The 15,558-nt window shown below is 38.9% G+C and overlaps 1 protein-coding gene across 5 annotated transcripts in view; it reads right to left on the bottom strand.

Annotated features, from left to right (window-relative positions):
- Window positions 1-15,160, bottom strand: part of CSNK1G1 (casein kinase 1 gamma 1) — a 170,436-nt gene extending 155,276 nt beyond the window's left edge. For all 5 annotated transcript variants that reach the window (XM_008708611.2, XM_008708610.2, XM_008708615.2 and 2 more), the window contains exon 1: window positions 14,255-15,160. The gene's annotated coding sequence lies outside the window, so the exon portion shown is untranslated. The remainder of the gene's footprint in view (window positions 1-14,254) is intronic.
- Between the last annotated feature and the right edge of the window lie 398 nt (window positions 15,161-15,558).

The following is a 15,558-nucleotide window of genomic DNA, read 5'->3' as shown; positions in this document are numbered from 1 at the left end:
GTATGGAGGTTCCTCAAAAAGTTAAAGATAAAACTACCCTACAACCCAGCAGTTGCAATACTAGGTATTTATCCAAAGGATATAAAAATGCTGATTTGAAGGGGCACATGAACCTCAGTGTTTATAGCAGCTATCAACAATGTCAAATTACGGAAACAGCCCAAATGCCCAAATGTCCATCGACTAATGAATGGATAAAGAAGATAAGGTATGTCTGTGTGTGTGTATACACACACACACACACACACACACAATGGAATATTACTCAGCCATCACAAAGAATGAAATCTTGCCATTTGCAACAACATGGAGGGAACTACAGTGTATAATGGTAAGCGAAAAAAGTCAAAGACAAATACCATATGATTTCACTCTGTGGAATTTAAGAAACAGAACAGATAAACACAGGGGAAGGGAAGGAAAAATAAAATGAGAAAAAAACGGAGAGGGAGGCAAACCACAAGAGACTACAGTTAAGAGAACAAACTGAGGGTTGCTGGAGGGAAGGTGGGTGGAGGATGGGCTAAATGGGGAATGGGCACTAAGGAGGGCAGTTTTGGGGATGAGCACTGGGTGTTATACGTAAGTGATGAATCACTAAATTCTACTCCTAAAACCAATACAGCACTATATGTTAACTAACTTGAATTTAAATTAAAAAAAAAAAAAGCAAGAAAAGGAAGAAAAGGAACCATGTTAATCTGTGCAGTAATCACTTGGAAATACAGCAGCTTGAGGTGAGCTACATGTAATGAACTTAAAATGTGAAATCTGACCAATTATAAGCAAATACAGTGAAAACTTTCTATCAAAAGAAAAATGGGCAAAGAACTTAAATAGACATTTCACCAGAAAAAGATATGCAAATTGGCAACGAAGCACAAGAAAAGATGCTCAACATCATTAGTCATTAGGGAAATGCAAATCACAATCACAGGAGTACCCCTTATCCCCACTAGGGTGGCTGTAATTAAAAAACAAAACAGAACAGGTACAAAATAACAGATGCTGGTGAGAATGTAAAAAAATTAAAACCCTTCAACATTGCTGGTGAGAATCTAAAATGGTGGCTCAGTCAGCTGGGCGTCCAACTCTCGATTTCAGCTTTGGTCATGGTCTCAGGGTCATGGAATCAAGACCCGCCTCGGCTCCACGCTCAGCAGAGAGTCTGATTCAGATTTTCTCTCTCCCTCTCCCTCTGCCCCTCATGCACCAGTGCATGCAAGCTCTCTCTAAATAAATAAAATAAAATCTTTTTAAAAAAGTAATAATAAAACAGTGCATTTTACTCAAAAAGTAAAATACAGGGGGCCTGGCTGGCTCAGTCCGTAGAGCGTATGACTCCTGATCTCAGGGTCATGAGTTCAAGCCTCATGGTGGGTATAGAGATTACAAAAATAAAACAGAAATAAACTTAAAAAAGAAAAAAAAAGTAAAATGTAAAATTACCACACGACCCAGCAATTCCATCCCTAGCTACATACCCAAAAGAAATGGAAACCTATATTTAAACAAAAACTTGTATATGAAGGTTCACAGAAGCACTATTTACAATAACCAAAAGATGGAAACAACCAAAAACACCTGTGAATTGATGAATGGACAAATGTGGTATATCCATACAGTAGAATATCTTTCAGCCTTAAAGAAAAAAAAAAAAAAAAAAAAGGAAGTACTGCTACATACTACAACATGAACGGACCTAGAAAACGTTATGCTAAGTGAAAGAAGCAGACACAAAATATCACATGTTATATAAAATATTACATGTTATGTAATTCCATTTATACAACATATCCAGAAAAGATAAATCCAGAGAGATAGAAAGCAGGTTAGTGTTCTCCAGGGGCTGTGGAGAAAGAGGAACAAGGAAGAACTGCTTAATAGACTTCGGGTTTTTCCTTTGGGGATGATGAAAATGCTTCGGAACTAGATAAAGATTATACCTGCAAAACACCATGAATGTACCAAATGCCACAAATTATACACTTCAAAATACTTAATATTATGTCATGTGAATTTTACCTCAATAAGTAAAATAAGAGGGTGCTAGAACTAATAACGTCTTATGAAAACAATTGTCCAAACACATTTTACTACTTATTGCTTCCCAATTAAAACAAAATAACACTGAAATATTTAAAAAAAATTTTTTTTAGTAATCTCCACACCCAATGTGGGCCTCAAACTCATGACCCCAAGATCAAGAGTCGCATGTTCTTTTCTTCTTTTTTTTTAAGGATTTTATTTATTTATTTGAAAGAGAGAGAGACAGCCAGTGAGAGAGGGAACACAAGCAGGGGGAGTGGGAGAGGAAGAAGCAGGCTCCCAGCAGAGGAGCCTGATGTGGGGCTCGATCGCTGGGATCACGCCCTGAGTCGAAAGCAGACACTTAACGACTGAGCCACCCAGGCACCCCAAGAGTCGCATAGTCTTCTGACTGAGCCAGCCAAGGGCCCCAACACTGAAATGTTTCTTAAACCTTTTTAAGATTAAGTGCTGATTCGAAGGGGCACGTGCACCCCAATGTTTATAGCAGCACTATCAAAAATAGCTAAATTATGGAGAGAGCATAAATGTCCACCAACAGATGAATGGATAAAGAAGATGAGGTATAGATATAGAATGGAATATTACTCAGCCATCAAAAAGAATGAAATCTTATCATTTGCAACGTGGATGGAACTAGAGTGTATTATGTTAAACGAAATAAGTCAGAGAAAGACAGGGGTGCTTGGGTGGCTCAGTCGGTTAAGCATCTGCCTTTGGTTCAGATCATGATCCCAGGGTCCTGAGATCGAGCCCCACGTTGGGCTCCCTGCTCAGTGGAAGCCTGCTTCTCCCTGCTTGTGATCTCTCTCATTAGCTCTGTCACTATCTGTCTCTCTTTCAAATAAAAAATAAATCTAAAAAAAAAGTCAGAGAAAGACAAATATCATGATTTCACTCAGATGTGGAATTTAAGAAACAAAACAGATGCACACAGGGGAAGCAGAGGAAAAAGAAGATACAAACAGAAAGGGAGGGAAACCCTAAGAGGCTCTATAAGAGAACAAACTGAGGGTTGCTGGAGGGGTGGTGGGTGGGGGATAGGCTAAATGGGTGATGAGTATTAAGGAAGGCACTTGTTGGGATGAGCACTGTGTGTTACACACAAGTGATGAACCACTAAATTCTACTCCTGAAATCAATAGTACACTATATGTTAACCAACTTGAATTTAAATTAAAAAACAAACAAAAAAAACAAAACCCACACCATTTTAAGATTAAGATGCTCCTAACAGGGGCGCCTCGGTGGCTCAGTCGGTTAAGCAGCTGCCTTTGGCTCAGGTCATAACCGCAGGGTCCTGAGATCAAGCCCTGCATTGGGCTCCCTGCTCAGTAGGGAGTCGGCTTCTCCTTCTCCCTCTGCCCCTCCCCCTGCCTGTGCACTCTCGCTCTCTCAAATAAGTAATAAATAAAATCTTAAAAAAGAAAAGATGCTCCTGACATTTTTCTAAATCACAATATTTCTTTAGAGAGAGAAAAGTAGTATTATACAAAGCTTCTCAAGCACAATTTATTCATGGACTTATTTACTCTAAAATCTAAAAGATATTTTTAAAAGCTGGATGAGGTGGCTCTTCTAATTTAGTTACCATGAGCAAAAAGGTCAAACAAAACCTGAAAACTCAGCTATTACAAGTTACTTCAAATTTTATACCTAAAAAGCACAATACAAAGATTTCCATTGGTTATTTCTCACAATCACTTTTACAAAATAGTTTCAAGTGGTCTGACTTGCCCTGTTACCCAGTGTAAGCACTATTTCCCTTCTGACAGTGACTTTCCCTTGCTATCTGTCACCTAGGATTAAAAACTTTTCTGAGTCAGTCTTCTTTATTTCTTGGTCTCCAGAGGCTTTAGAGGTAGAGATACTTGAACTTGACATCCTGTGTCTACCACTTATCAGCAATGTGAAATTCAGAAGTAGCTTCCTTTCTTTGCCTCATTGCTCAATCTGTAAAATTGTAATAATGGCTGCACCTCATTTTTGTGGCTTGTTGTGAGAAAAAAGTGAGATAATGTGTCCAAAGCATTTAGCATACTGCCCATTTCATAAACAGACTACCATCACTGTTATTACTATTCTGTGTTTTCACTAATAATTCCCTAGAACAGGCCCTCGTGGTTGCTTGATTATATCCATTAGATTATGGATGTGCCTCAACTGGCTTCCTTCATTCCTATCTTTTAGTAGTCCAAGGGACTCTGCACACCACCATCAGATTTACCTTCAGACATACAAATTCATGCTGTTACTCCCCAGCTTAAAAAACCTGTATGGGTCTCTACTTACTGCCAACATCAAATCTAACTTCCTCTGACATTCATTATCCTCTATTAACAGCTGTTTCTCAAACTTTAGTGTACATCAGAATCACCTGGAACGTTTGTTAAAACAGATTGTGGACGCCACCCCTACAGTTTCCAATTCAGTAAACCTAGAGCAGGCCTCAAAATGCATTTATAATAAATTTCCAGGTGATGCTACTGCTGCTGGTTGAGGAACCACACTTTGAGAAGTACTACTCTTATATGTATGACCCCATTCTACTTCCTTAAGCTTATTTTTCCCTACTCTCTAACTGGTGCAACACAGCTTTGATTGGATTAGTCTTTTCGCGGGCTGTGCCCAATTCTCCCTCACTGCTTAGCTTTGCTGCCTGAAAACACTTTCTGGCTTACTCAAATCATACCTATCTTTTAAGCCTGTGGTTTCCAGCACTGCCTGCACATTACAATCACCTTGAAAAGCTTTTTCACAAACTATGGAGGCACCCCCCAACATTCTGATTCAGCTGATCCTGGGAAAAGTTTCCCCCAAGTGATTCTAAAGAGCTGCCAGAGCTGAGATCCACTACTTTACCTTCAATCTCCTTCCCATCAGGATTATGAACTGAATGTTCTCCCCTCCAAATTCCTACAGTATTCCCAGACTATATCATCAAGTTTGCACTCATTTACTTATTGGACTCTATTACTCTCAACCTATCATTTTAAGTCTTGTTTCTCCAACTTGGTAAATGATCTTATCTTCAATTTCTATATTCCTAAAGCACTAGTATGATGAATACACAGTAGGAACTCTGTGGTTATTTCTTCACTGATTGTGGATTCAAATTAGAAGTCAGAACTTTAAAGTATTTCTAATTTATCCAAACCAGGAAACTATGGTCCCTCTTTTTTTTTTTTTTTTTTTTAATACAGTCCTGCAACAAGCTTATTTTGTTACGGTGATCATTTAACTCCCTCCTTCCCCAATAACTAAATTGAAGAGAAAAATACTAATGTATCAAAATGCTGTGGAGAATAATAAAATCATTAATAGCAACATAAATGGCTTCACAGTTGCTTCCTTAGAGCAAGTAGCCTTATCTAAATCCATTAAAGACTGTTTCAAAACAGAGAATCAAAGAACACATATTAAAAGCACACATATTTAAAGATGCTGAAGCTCTGAATAGTTCCATGATTTGTTTTCTCAACAGATGTGCATCCTTCAAGCCCTGAATTCACCAGATGCATATTAAATTAATCCGTACTTTTATTTTTACATAACACTCCACTTTAGTTTTATAAATACACCACCACATAAAGCAGAATTCCACTGTTGCTTTCTGACATTAAATATTAACAGATTATTTCCATTGTGCAAAAAAAAAAATACATTAAGATTCATTTTAATGCAGTCGAATCTGTGCTTACTAAATATAGGCTATAATAGCTTAATTTTTAATTGGCCAATTTCTATCTAGAATGTGAAAAATGACAAATTTGTTCTTAACTGAAGACCCAATGACACCTGGCACTTCAAGAAATACACACTATCTCATTCGACATTTCAGAAATTAGGAATCCAAACAAAAACTTGAATTCTATACTTCAGTTTAATAGTCCACTTTAATTTTCTGGAAAATGTACCTCTTATAAAATCATAATTTCTTCATAAGCTAAAATGAATGAATTCTTGTATTATAAGAGAAACAGGACTGGACTGGGAGTCAGGAGATGTGGGTTTCAGTCTCACTCATTAGCTGTTCCATCCTGAGTGCATCACTTAGCCTCTCTACACTTCAGTAATCTCAGCTGTAAAATCAAAGGGTCTACCTAGACCATCTCTGCATTTTCTTTTAGCTTTATGATTCCATAATCTATGAAACTCAAGAAACACAAGCATTAACCAGATGGATCCCATTAAAGACAAAGTGAGCTTACACGATGATTGATTTGGAGTATTTATCTCTGGGAAACCTAAGTGCTTTCACACAGATTGTCCTGGTGTCTATTGTTAATTAACTAGGTGAAAAAGCAAATAAAACCCACCAAACATGGAGTTAAAAAACAGTTTTTGCATCATACCATAGATGATCAGAATATTTGGAGGTCAAAATGCCAAGTAAGATTAAGATGTTCTGGAAAATGGAAGGTGTCCTAGAAGTCCAAGAAAGGACAGTTAATAAAGCCAACTGAAAGTGGATTCTAGCTAACAATTACACTTAGGTTAGATAAGAAATAGTGTCTCAGGATAGCATTTTAATTACGTTTAGAAGAGTTATTCCCTCTGAGTCTGAAATGGAAATAATCAGGCAACAACAGCAGTACCCATGATTTCTCTTCCTAGTCAATCTTTGCCAGCTCAAGCTTCTGGAGAGTCTTCAACAAGTGTAATAGGAAGAAGCAAAAACCAGAGAGGGCGGCCAAGAAATCTACATAACTAATACCCTGCACAACAATAAAAGGCAAGTGGCAAAGGACTTTAACTTTAGTGACAGTTCAAAAATTCTGGATTTAGAACTCCCTCAAGCCCTGTTACCACATATAACTGTCATATGGCCAGTACCACATTTAGCTCACACTTCCTAATGCCCAATTACGTATCTCAAAGAATGAAGCACCTATCTATTAACACCTAATGACATAATATAATCTTTCTGAAAGGGAAATTCAGACTCTGAACAATGCTTCTGATTACATCTAAAATATTAGGAAAATCTCTTTTCGAAACCACCCCCACGAATTATTTTATTCATTTTCATTTCTAAAAGAAAAAAAAAAGCCCAAGGCTTGGGGCAAGAGGGAAGGTTTAACTGGCAGAGCACAGAGGATTTCTAGGATAATGAAAATACTCTGTATATTTTAATGATGGATATTATACACTTTTACAAACCCACAGAATGTACAAAACAAAGAAGGAACCCTAAGCTACTATGGACTTCGGGTGATTATGATGTGTCAACAGAGTTCATCAAATGTGTTAATTTGTTCATCAACTTTAACAAATGTCCACTCTGGTGGAGATGATGGGGGAGGCTATGCATGTATAGTACAGAAGGTTTATGGGAAATCTGTTTTCTTCCTTTCAATTCTGTTGCAAACCTAAAACTGCCCTTAAAAAATAAAGTCTTTGGGGGCACCTGGGTGGCTCAGTCGGTTAAGCATCAGACTCCTGGTTTTGCCTCAGGTCATGATCTCAGGGTCATGGGATGGAGCCCTGAGTGGGCCTCTGCACTCAGCAGGGAGTCTGCTTGAGGATTCTCTCTCCCTCTCCCTCTGCCCTTAGCCTGGCTCACATGTTTGTGTGCTCGCTCTCTCTCGTTCTCTCAAATAAATCAATAAATCCTTAAAAAAAAAAAAAAGTCTTTTTGGGGGCACCTGGCTGCCTCTGTCAGTAGAGCATGCGACTCCTGTTCTCAGGGTTGTACGCTGGTGACCCATGCTGGGTACAGAGATTACTTAAAAATAAAATCTTAAAAAAAAAGTCTTTTTAAAAAAATACCACATTAACATTTTTTGAGTAGAAAACACTTTTATAAAACAATTGGACATCCTTGTGCAAAAATATGAATAGACACACAGTCCTTAAACCTTTCACAAAAATTAACTCAAAATGGATCTTTAAAAAAAAAAGGATCTTAGAACTCAACGTAAAATGTAAAACTATAAAAATTCTTGAAGATCACATAGGACAAAATCTATATGACCTTGAGTTTGGCAACGAGTTTTTAGATGCAATACCAAAAGCATACTCAGTGCAAGAAAAACTTGATAAGGTGGATTTCATTAGAATTTATAACTTTTGCACTATGAAAGACAGTTAAGAGAATAAAGAGACACACCACAGATTGGGAAAAAAATATTTGCAAAAAACCATATCTGATAAAAAATATGTATGCAAATTATACAAAGAAAGCTTAAAACTCAACAATAAGAAAACAACCCAATTTAATAAAATGGGCAGAAGATGTGAACAGACACCTCACCAAAGAAGATATATAGATGGCCAATTAGCATATGAAAAGGTGCTCAATATTTTATGTCATTAGGGAACTCAAATTAAAACACCTATTAGAATGGCTAAAGTACAAAAAAACTGACCATACCAAATTCTGGCAAGCATGTAGGGCAACAGGAATACTCATTCATTGCTGATGGGAATGCAAAATGATATAACAGCTTTGGAAGACAGTTTGGCAGTTCCCCATAAAATTAAACATATGTTTACCATATGACCCAACAATCATGCTCCTAGGCATTTACCTAAGGAGCTATCAAGCCACAAAAAGACATGATGAAACCTTAAATACATACAACACAAAGAGTAAACCTTAATGAAAATCATGCACTACAGTAAATAATAATGTATCGATATTGGTACATTAATTATTGTAACTAATTCATCACACTAACACAAGATGCTAGTAATAGGGGAAATGGAGGGGGTGTAGTTTTGTTGATATGGAGATATGAAATTCTATCTGCTCAATTATTCTGTAAATCTAAAACGGTTAAAAAAAAAAAGTCTTGGGGCGCCTGGGTGGCACAGTAGGTTAAGCGTTTGCCTTGGTTCAGGTTGTGATCCCAGGGTCCGAGGATCGAGCTCCACATTGGTCTCTCTGCTCACCAGGAAGCCAGGTTCTTCCTTTCCCTCTGTTTTTGCTCTCTCTCTCACTCTATCAAATAAATAAAATCTTAAAAAAAAATGAACCTAATTTTAAAAATAAATAAAGTCTTACTAAAAAAAACTGGGTATCTGTGGATAGGAGATATTGCTACTTTAGGCTACAGAAATTTGAAAACAGTGAAAGAACTTTAAATAAAATCAAATTTAAATCAATTTAAATTAAAAAAAAAATTAACTTTAATCCCCTTGCCTTTTTCCTGGCATTGGTCACATCCCTGCTTACTAGCAGCTACATGAGAGAGTAACCTCTAGGAAATGGAGAAAAAAAATCCAACTAAGAAGCTGTTTGACCACAGCTATGGTTAGCGATTTAGCCTGAAGAACTAAAATTAGATCCAGTGATTACCATGGACACTTCACACACACAAACACAGACACACACACACACACACACACACACCCCAAAACCGTTAAATATTTTCACACCACTCATTAATGCAGACAAAATGTAATTATAAACTTATCAAGAGAAACGTAAACGTTTGGTACTTTCGTTCAGAGGCCCATAAGTCCTCAACACCCCTTTTTCTAGGTTAGAAAATGGAAGCTACAGATATCAGTGTGGGTTCAATGCTATATTGTTCCTTGGAAAATTTACATGTCATTTTAATGAAGAAACTGTAGCATTCTGACAGGCTTACCCAGCACCCAGAGGTGTTGCACCAAGTCGTCTTTGATGGCAAAGGCAATGGCTACCTGTTCATTCAGTTTCTCCAGCCAAGGCAAAATCCAAGAGAATATCCCTTTCCCCCGTGTGTCTATGCCTCCATTGTGATGGGTGAGCGATTATTGAAGAACAATTCCCATCCCTGACACCCCAGCCCCTGCCATAACTACAGTGCCCACTTGGAGCTTCTGGTGAGGAAAAAGACTACAGCAGTACAGGCGCAGTCCTTTGGTCTTCCAACAACACCAGAACATTTCTGCGGTGGACAAAGCATGGCTCTCTTCTATCCAGATTGCTCTCTCTTCAGTCCATTTCTGAGAGACCACGCTAGTACTATTTTATAGTTTCTCAACGATGCCTGGGTGTTTCTGGTCCATGCCAGGTGCCAACCACTGTAACCTGAACGAGTAATGGTCTTTTCCAGCTCAGTAAACCCAAAAGCCTATCCTCAGGATTTATTAAGATCCAAACTGAAAAATGGCAAGTATGTTCCCTATGAACTGTATGGTACCATTTAGATGAAAATAATAGCAACTGGCATATGGTAAGGCAAAACTCCCTACTGAAAGATTAAACTTAAGTGGACTTATCACTAAATAAAAAATCCTCAGCAGAAGCTTCTCTTCTAGTTGTAACATGGAGAAAAAAATATTTATTCTGTATCTCCGTAATCCATTTCTTAAGCAACTTCCAGCAACAAATGTTGACAAAAATGGTTTCTTAAGTGAATGATAACAAAGATGCATGAAGCCACCTAATGTTCAGATAGTTTGAAATAACTTAATTACTTTTAACCGTTGTCTGTGATCTTTTTGTGTAACGCAATATAAAAATTCAAGTTCTTTTAGTTATATGTTCACTGATACAGCTGAAATTACATAATCTAAATCTACTGAGGATTTTTATTTTTGAAAAATAATCTGATGAATTCAAAGCCATAAAACATGAAGGGGTGAGGAAATAAGGAATCTGAAACAGATGGCATCTGATTTTTTTCCTGAGTCCATCTTGAACACAATCCCAATAATGTCAAACTATAATTTAGCTCTCCAAATAAGTAATCCACAAAACTTAAAATGGTAATTCTGAAGTAATTTCATAATTTCATTTAAAAATGCTTGGCATTTTTAAAACATTTCCACGGTAACTCTTTTACTACCAATTTGTCAGCACCAGTAAAATCAACTGTATTTTGTTCCTTATATGTATCTAGTATATGGTATATAAATCTTCCCAACCTTTCCTAAAACTTTTTGAGATCATCCAAGAGATGCAATATTAAAGAAACTTTAGTCATTTTTAGATTTCCTGACAAGCAAATTCCAAAACTGACAACTGCAAAGATCCTTGAAATGGCCACATACTTTGAGTGGAAAAGATCACTGAGAAAACTGTCCTAACAGTCTCTAATGCTGCCTACTACTTAGGTAGGTAATTTTCCTCTAACAGCTAGTGTCCTATCTCATATCCCAAAGTAAATTTAATTTAGTAATAAATTAAAGTTCTATCAGAATAGGGGGAAATGGGAGCTTCTGATGGCTTTACAAAAGCAAGATAATACAGTCTCAATTTTAAGGCTCAAAAGATGATTAAAAATGATGATCCAGGGAAACACAGCTAAAAGCTTACATACACACTAACCACTTTATACGAAAAAAAAAAAGACTTTATACACTCAGAAAAGCCATTTAGAAGGTTGAGTAATCTTACCAAAAAATCTACAAGTGTAGCAAAAACATAATTTCAACTCTTTAAAAAAATAGTACACTTTAATAATTTAAAATATATCCATTTATCGATTTGACCAACATTTATTTGGTGCCTGTTTTAAGTAGCTGCAGTGGTGGATAAAATTTAACATAGTATCTCTAACTCAAAGAGCATGCAATACAGTTGGATAGTTTTATTTTTTTTAAAAGTTCGACTCTGTGTAAAAGAGATATGAGAAAAAAATATATTTGAAAATTTCTCTCAAAATATGCAAAACCTATAAACCTCTCTAAAAAGTGATACTGAATTACAAACTTTATACTCGCTTTCCACAGGAAAAAAAAATCTTATTAAAGAAAGTTATATGACTTATATTCTTTGAGTATAAAGTACATTTAAAAATTAAAAATTACTAACTACAAGTTGCATCGAAAAGCAAACTGTATCAGTTGATAATCTGACATAATAGCTTACATATAATTATCACTTTAAATCTATGACTATAGACTTACTATTCTTAGATTTAGTTCTATATTCTCATAACGAATAATTTAAAAGCAGAAATTCATTCCATTTTCGTTTATTTTACAGAATATTATACATAAGAATTCTATAAGTACTGCTAATACTTTAACTAAGATGAGTCATGCTACTGATGTCGATGTTAATCTTAAAATTACAACTTTCTATTTTATGCCCCAATTTTAATTCTCTTCAGAGACATGTAAAGTTAATTAAGCTTTATATACATTATATGTATGGAAGTGATGAATTACTATATTGTACACCTGAAACTAATATAACACTGTATATTAACTGGAATTAAAAACTTAAAAGAAAATTTATATACATTACTATTTGTTTTTTAATCAATCTACAGTATACACACTACAAATCCGAGAAAAACCTTTGAAACAATGGTCACTTCAATAAATGCACATATTGTTCTCTATTTCGCAGAGTTTAAACAACCTACTAATAACTGAATTTCATGCCACTTACAATAAATTTCTAGAAGCCACTGAAAAGTCCTGTTGTATACATACGTTTTTGCAGTATTATCCAGTTCCCTTCCCACCCTGGGCTATCTTGACTGTCAACTAGAAGGTGCTTCCATTTAGGGACGCCTAGGTGGCTCAGTGGGTTAAGCCTCTGCCTTCGGCTCAGGTCAGGATCCCAGTGTCCTGGGATGAGTCCTGCATGGGGCTCCCTGCTCAGCGGGAGTCGGCTTCTCTCTCTGCCTGCTGTTCCCCTGCTTATGCTCTTTCTCTCTGGCAAATAGATATCTTTGAGGAAAAAAAAAAAAAAGGTTGTGGAAAGGGATTGCAGACTGACTTTAAAAAAAAAAGAGAAAGAAAGAAAGAAAGACAAAGAAAGACAGAAAGAAAGAAAGAAAGGAAGAAAGAAAGAAAGAGCTTCCATTTAAAGTGCACTGCTATTTAAATTTTTCTTTTTTTTTTTAAGTAGGCTCCACGTGGGCGTGGAGACCAACTCTGGGCTTTAACTCACGATCCTGAGATCAAAACCTGAGCTGAGATCAAGAGTCCGAGGCTTAACCCACTGAGCCACCCAGGCGCCCCTAAAGTGGACTGTTATTTAAATACAACAGTCACTCACACACACACATACACACACACACACCCTTACTATACTGGTAAAAATTTTAACTCGTTTTACTTACGAAGAAACTAAATCTCTGGTAGGTCCCATGACTTGCCCAAGGTCAACAACTAGCCAGCCAGTGGCACAGTCTGGGTTCAATCCCAGATTTACCTACCTCAAAGCCAGTACTTCCACTTGACCACAATTATCTCCTTAAAAGATTAAGAGACAGGCTCAAAAGCTGAGGATCTTGTCTCTCTGAACGTTCACATATCTATTCTGAGACATCTATCACCACACGGTATCTACAATTCAGTCGCTAATTAAAATATAAATGAAGAGGATCTTTCTGCTTCATTTAAACTAGGACAGGGCTTACTGACAGGTAAGAAAGAGACTGGAAAAGGAGGCTTGCCTCAACATGTCTCGCCTAGACCTCTATATCTATATGGTTCCCGCAGTCTATCTTTTATAAACATGCATATCTACCAAACAAGGCTATGCCCAACTAGCCTGTAGTTTGGTGCTTTTCCGTGTTGCACTTTTCTAAGACAATTATACCAGATTTAACACTGAACTGGGAGACCTGGTTGAATATGCCATTCTGGCACTTTCCAAATATCTGAAGTATCATTTAAGGGCAAAGAACCTAGTTCCACCCTCTTTTTTACGCTGTGACGCTTGCCCACTTGGAGGGTACCACTCCGGTAGGGCTCTGGGGCGAGAGAGCAGTAAAGGAAGAAGTGGGGGAAGCACACGGAAGTTGGGTGGAGGGAGGTCTCCTTACCCACTCTTCGGCCCTAGCTCAGCCAAGGGCGGCTCCCCGCGGTGCCCAGCCGACTCGCAACCCCCACAACCCTAGAAGCAGTGCACTGTCTCAAAAAGGTAGGCAGGGGAAGCAAGGGATTGCCCCAACCACTCGGACAAGGTCCATGCTCCCCTTTCGGCTCGGGAGGATGCTCCCCCTTTCAGAGCGAACCCTCCAGGTGGCAAACTCCCGGTCCACTCCGGGCGAAGTCTTCTGCATCCGAGGGGGCCCCTCCTCCGCAACCTCGAGCTGGCCACCCGAAACTCTCTGCCAGCAGTGTCCCCCAAACGCTCCATTCCACCCCCGCAACCCGCCACAGACACACACGCCGGCCTGCGCCCCACCCAGGATCTCCGCGGCCCCCTCCCCAACCCGGAGAAGGGCCCCCCACCAGTCCCTACAGACACACACACACCCTCAGGTTCCAGTCTTTCGGACCCCGTCGAAGCCGGAGTGAGTACCTGGTCCGGCAGAGCTCCGAGGCTCAGATGGGGCGGGCGCGGTCCCCTCCCGGAGGCGCCGAGTGCTTCTCTACCCACCCGCAGTGGTGGCTTCTCTTTCCCAGGAGCGGGAGGGAGGAGAGGTGCGGGAGGGGAGGGGGAAAGCGAGGAGCCGAGGGGATGTAAGAGCCGAGCCGGAACCACTAGTGCTGGCCCCACCCTCGGCCCGGCGCAGAGCACCCTGGCGCTCCCGATAGGACAAACTTAAAGCAGGCAGCGAGAAATGGACACCACCACTTCCGGGTCATCCCCACTACTGCCCCTCCCTAGCAACCGCGTGGGGTTGCTAAGCGGAAGTGCCTTCAAAGACAACCACCCCCATTTCTTCTGGGACTACCAGGAGGTAGGTCGGAGCGGCTACCTCTTTGGCAACACCCTCTTACCTCTTCCGCGAGATCGTAGAAGGATACATTCTTCGCTCCCAGAGACACGGAGCCCAGTTTGCTCCTCCCTTCAACTGTAGTCCCCCCTCCAGCCCCAGCCACTATGTAGACGTACCTGCTCCCTCCCACCCTGAGTCCCAGGCCGACCCATTGGCTCCTCCTAAGGCTCTGGTCCCTCGTGGGAGTTTTTTTTCTGGCGATTTAGCAAGCATCTCCCTCTTGTGGATTTTCAGTTATGTTTCAACTGGGTTTAAAAAATCTTCAATGTTACGAAAGCTTTTTCATGCGCTTCGTTCTTCTGTGACAGCCTCTGAAACCGGATGGTGAGAAAAGTTTTGTCTTCACCTATCTTATCTTTCGTGAGGATTACACGTTTGCGTACGATCTAGAAACACCCTAGCTTAAATGGAAGGGAAAAACAAGGATTGGCTGTAAATCGAGTTGAGTGATTTTGATCCTTAAAAGTGAAAGACCAAAGGAAGCCGGTAATCAAGCTGGGGAAAGACGGCGTTTAATCCTCTACTCAATAAACTTTCATACCTACACTGTGGATAAGAAAAATGTTCTGAGACCTCATTTATTCCTCTGTCAGGGTGATCTGGATTTTGAAAGTATTGGGAAAACTACTGGCTATGGTAAAACCCAATATAATTAATCCTCTCTTTAGAAACATGACTCCTACATTATGGCAGTTAAACATTCAGAGAAATGTAGTTGGGCATCAGAAAAAAATTAGTAAAAATCTTGGCTGGACTTTCTTATCTTGGATATGTTTAAAAGCAGTAAAACTTTAGTAGCTGCTGAATTTGTTCTCTATTCCATGGCAGTGAATGTACTTGCAATTGCTGGCTCTGATTTTATTGGTCATGATAGCCTCTTAGT

The sequence above is a fragment of the Ursus maritimus genome, unplaced genomic scaffold (genome assembly GCF_017311325.1).
Source record: "Ursus maritimus isolate PB19 unplaced genomic scaffold, ASM1731132v1 scaffold_27, whole genome shotgun sequence".
NCBI lineage: Eukaryota > Metazoa > Chordata > Mammalia > Carnivora > Ursidae > Ursus > Ursus maritimus.
Note: the sequence above shows the minus strand (reverse complement) of the source record. Positions and strands in the feature narration are given on the sequence as shown.